Consider the following 4,655-nt stretch of genomic DNA (forward strand, 5'->3'; position numbering starts at 1 on the left):
TAATAAACCCAGGAAAGCTTAAAAAAAAAAAAGAAGAAGAAGGAGAGATAGGATTAAAAAGTTAAATTGACACCAGCGATTTCCTTGTTCATCGGCTGTTAGGATGATACAGGACTCTCCATCTATGAGGATGAACGGAGACACTGCCTGCTGCAGATAACATTTCATCGTATTGATCGATATATTAAAAAAGAGTCAAACAGTCATCTGGGTGATGTTATGATATTAAACCACTTCCACCTCTAATCAGCAGACGGATTTGCCCTGAAATACATTCTCGCTCGGAGGCGCCGGTCCCTAAGGGCCACTTGCACTTATTTTAAAAAGGAAGCAACAAGAATTGCAAAGAAGATCTTGTCTAATGAGTCCAATTAAAAGCAGAATATCGCATTATAATAAAGAGCGAGTGAAAGTAATAAAAATATCACCAAATAAAGAAAACACGAAAACTTAAAGAAATAAGATTTTGGGGCAGGGTGAGGTGGGGTGGCATTTTTTATGGGCATGGTTTTATAGCAGAAGGCCTGCAGGGGCATAAATGATAGGAATATAGTCCTCTAAACAGACAGCGCCGACTTAACTTATGGGCAACAAACAGGAAACCATTTCTAAAGGTCAGCTATGGGCAAAATCCAGCCCTCCAGCAAAACTACAAGTCCCATGAGGCATTGCAAGACTAACAGCCATAGCCATGACTGCCAGCGACAGATGCATGATGGGATTTGAAGTTTCACCATATCTATGCCTGCTAAAGGCGTGTTGCAACCCTCACATACTCTATCCAAAATTAGAACGTTTAGATTTCAGTTCAATGTAACCTGGTCATACACCTGTAGTTTTTTTTCACATTCAGCTAAGCAGTGTGGATGGAGTGGGAATGTCCCCTACTGGCTATTGTATCTGAACACGCAAAGAGCACCACAGCTAATTGGCTGCAGTCACTGTTTGGCTGATCATTTTCATTATGGGTCCTTCGACAAAAGTCAATTTGTTTTCAATTGACCGATCGAAAGGAGGAGTGGTGCCAACAGGGCCACCCACAGCTAGAATTTTGTCAAAAGCTGGTCATACACTTATAGATTATCTGCAGATTTTCTATGGTCAGATGGAAAATGTACAACAGATTCCTCCATCTACGCTAAACTGTGTGGACGGAGGAATCTCCCACTGGGCCAAGCTTCAGTATCTTGCTAGTCGGCCCCGCTGGCTCTCAAAATACCTGAACATTCTGATTGGGTGCAGGCATTGTTCAGGTGTTTTTTTACAACCAGCGGAGCCGACTAGCAAGATACTGAAGCTTGGCCCAGTGGGAGATTCCTCCGTCCACACAGTTTAGCGTAGATGGAGGAATCTGTTGTACATTTTCCATCTGACCATAGAACATCTATAGGTGTATGGCCGGCTTTAGTTAGCAGGACAACATTTTAACAGCGTAGGGCCGGCTTACACCACTTCCAGTGCTTTCCAGTTTTGGTGTTGAGTTGAGGGCTTGTTCACGCCAAGTGCGGAGCAGTTGCAGAACACATCAAAACTGCATCCAATGTATTCCAATGGTATTATGGGCTCTAGATCACACCAGAACGTTCAGTTCCAGAGCATGTGGAAAAACTGCAGCATGCCCTATTTTTTCTGCTCTGGAATGCACCAAAACACATGCAAAAGCCAATTTTAGGCTATAAAAAAAAAAAAAAAACGCCCCGGAACACAGCAAAAAAACAAAAAACACTGCACTGGATGTGCAGAAACTCATGCAGATCTGGTCTGCAACAAGCCCTAAATCTGGTGCACGGCTAGGCGATTTATCGCACGGTTTGACTTGCGCAAAACACAGATTGCATTGGAGTCACTGGAGGCTGCTCACACCTTTGCTGTTTGTCGCGTGAAAAAGTGCAGGAGCTATTTTCGGGCGGCTTTGGTCCCATAGACATCTCTATGCATTAAAAAACTGTGGGGTTTACACTGAACAGTTGCGCAACAACCGCGCAAAAACAGCTCGGCATCTGAATTGCCTAGGTGTGAACCTAGCTTGAATGTTATTGGTTTGTGACAACAGCCGTGTCCTCCCCTGGTGCGTTTGCTTACAGTTTGCTACAGAGTAAGGGCCGGTTCACACCACAATCACTGCATTGCAGCGCCGTTAGCTACCAGAACACATGGGAACGCACACTGGCCGGGTCACTGCTTTCTGGGAGTTCCAGTGTGTTCCGACAGACAACTGCGCGGGATGCAGTGTTAGGCCCCATTCACAATTGGCGATTCGCAAATCGCGCGTTTGTCACGCGATATCGCGCAAATGCTTGCATCAAAAAGCATTGAATCGCGGCAAAATCCGCTCCAAAAGGGGTCCTGCTGTAGCGACACACGACCTGCGATAGCAGGACCCTTTGCCCCATTGCAAAGCATTGGAGAGCGATATCGCGCGGTAAATAGCCGCGATAGCGTGGGAATTACCGCGAGATAAATCGCTCAATGTGAACGGGGCCTTAGTGGTGAAAACCGGCCCTTACTCTGTAGCAAACTGTAAGCAAACACAGCAGGGGAGGACACGGCTGTTATCACAAATCAAAAACACTCAACTCAACTGCACATAATATTTCAACAAAAACAAACATGACGCGAGGTGATGAATGGCAACCGGCTGGACTGAACAGACAACATAATAAAACACAAAGACTTCGGCTTTACCTGCTATGCAGAAGAATTATACTAACGGGTAGGTGCCATTCACGTGCCACTAGTGACCCACATGGTGCTAGTGAGTATAGGGACTTTTAAAAATGACCCCAAATGTGACCCCCAAGTACTGGCTAATTTAAAGTGACACTAAACTCAGGAGTTAAATGTTAACAATACATACAAGTAGCCCAACTATTACTAAAACTGTATCTTATTTGTGTATCACTCGGCTGTAGATCCTCCAATCATCTCTGAATTGGTGCTGGCACTGTCCTTTCTTCTGGAGGGGGGCTACTTTTGTTCCCCATGGTCCCTAGGTGTGTTGTAAAGTAGTCACCGCTCCAAGATCACTCCTGTGATGGACTACAATCTCAATACAAATCAATAAACTAAAACATGAGATTGTAGTCCATCCCGGGAGCGAGCTTGGAGCGCTGACTACTATACAACACACACAGAGACCATGGGGAACAGAAGTAGCCCCCCTCAAAAAAGGAAGGACAGTGTCAGCACCAATTCAGAGATGATTTGAGGATCTGCAGCCGAGTGATACACAAATAAGATACATTTTTGTTAATAGTTAATCGAGAATTATGAGGTGAGTGAAAATCACTCATCCTCATAGTTCTAGCCAACCTGTGACAATGAAACTGTCACAGGTCGGCTCAATAGATCGGGAAGTGAGCGAACACATACCGTCGCTCGTTCACTTCTTGATCATGTCCCTGCAGAGAGCCGTAACTGTCACCGACGGCTCCCTGCAGGGATTCCCCCCCCCTCCCCTGTCCGATCCTCCAACGCTGACTGGCGGAACAGACAGGGGAGGGGGCGGGCACAGCTGGCTCTGCCTCTAGAGATAGGCAGAGCCAGCTGTCACTCACGCAGCTGGGTGGATCTCAACAGTAATGTCGGGATCCGTCCCGGCTGCGGCGTCTCCATATACTAGCTCGCGGTATACTGAGCTTTGGGTGACGGGAGGATGCTAATTTGTTTCTTCCTGTTACCCTTAGAAGAACTATGGGGAAAAGCCATGACCCCATAGTTCTCCTTTAAAGTACTTGAATGTATTTTTAAGATTTTAAGAAGAACTATGAGGTGAGTGATTTCCACTCACCCTCGTAGTTAGAGCTGACCTGTGACAAAGAAGCCATCACAGGTCGGCTCTATAGATCGGGAAGTGAGCAGAAACATGCCGCCGATCTGCTCACTACTCGATTGTCTCCCTGCAGAGAGCGGTGACTGTCAGTCCCCGCAGGGATTCCCCCCTCACCTCTCCTCTTCATTTTTGTTAATAGTTAGGGGTCTTGATTGCCCTGATGCACACTAACCCGAAACACTTTTCTAGCCATAGTCTATCGATGAACTGTTCATGCTCTCCAGGAAATGCTGCAGCTGTGTGTAAAGAAGAACTAAACTATGAGAAAAGGGTGCTTTGCAGATCAAATCAAACAGGATAGCGTGTCACCCAGCTCAGCTGTTTACTGAAGGTCTGAAAGACAAACCAAAAACATAAAACATTATGAATTCCCTGCAGAAAAAGGAACTAAAATTCCCAACAGGGAGCCTACGGTAGGTTCTTACTCTTTGACACTAAGCTAAAAACTGAACTATCTAGCATCTGAGAGGTCTGGCCACCAGCAGAGGCCTCCACTAGGCTGTGCTGTTGTTGTTGTGTCTAGTGACCTGCTCTTGAAGGTGGCGCTATAACCCAATGGGTTACTGCCACTGCGTCCTTCAGTGAACGGAATAGGAAATAGTTCTCTCCTATCTCTGTACATGTTTCATCTGCCTGTATTGTGTACGTCTTAGAGGAGATTTGTCTGTGAACAAACATCCAGCCCTTTCCTTCCTCACACAGCAGCAGACCAAAGGATGGAGAGAAAGAGCAAGGCGCAGCAGGCAAAGCTTACATTCATTCTAGCAGGTTAAGGTGTTACCGACCACCAAAGATGTGGGCGGGGTTAACTGGCCGCTGTCCG

At 46.1% G+C, this 4,655-nt stretch overlaps 1 protein-coding gene across 1 annotated transcript in view; it reads right to left on the bottom strand.

Moving 5' to 3' along the window:
* WDR7 (WD repeat domain 7) overlaps window positions 1–4,655 on the bottom strand; it is a 348,971-nt gene that overhangs the window by 343,883 nt on the left and 433 nt on the right. The window lies entirely within an intron of this gene.

This window comes from Nanorana parkeri, unplaced genomic scaffold (genome assembly GCF_000935625.1).
Source record: "Nanorana parkeri isolate BGI_ZX_2015 unplaced genomic scaffold, ASM93562v1 scaffold61, whole genome shotgun sequence".
Lineage (NCBI taxonomy): Eukaryota > Metazoa > Chordata > Amphibia > Anura > Dicroglossidae > Nanorana > Nanorana parkeri.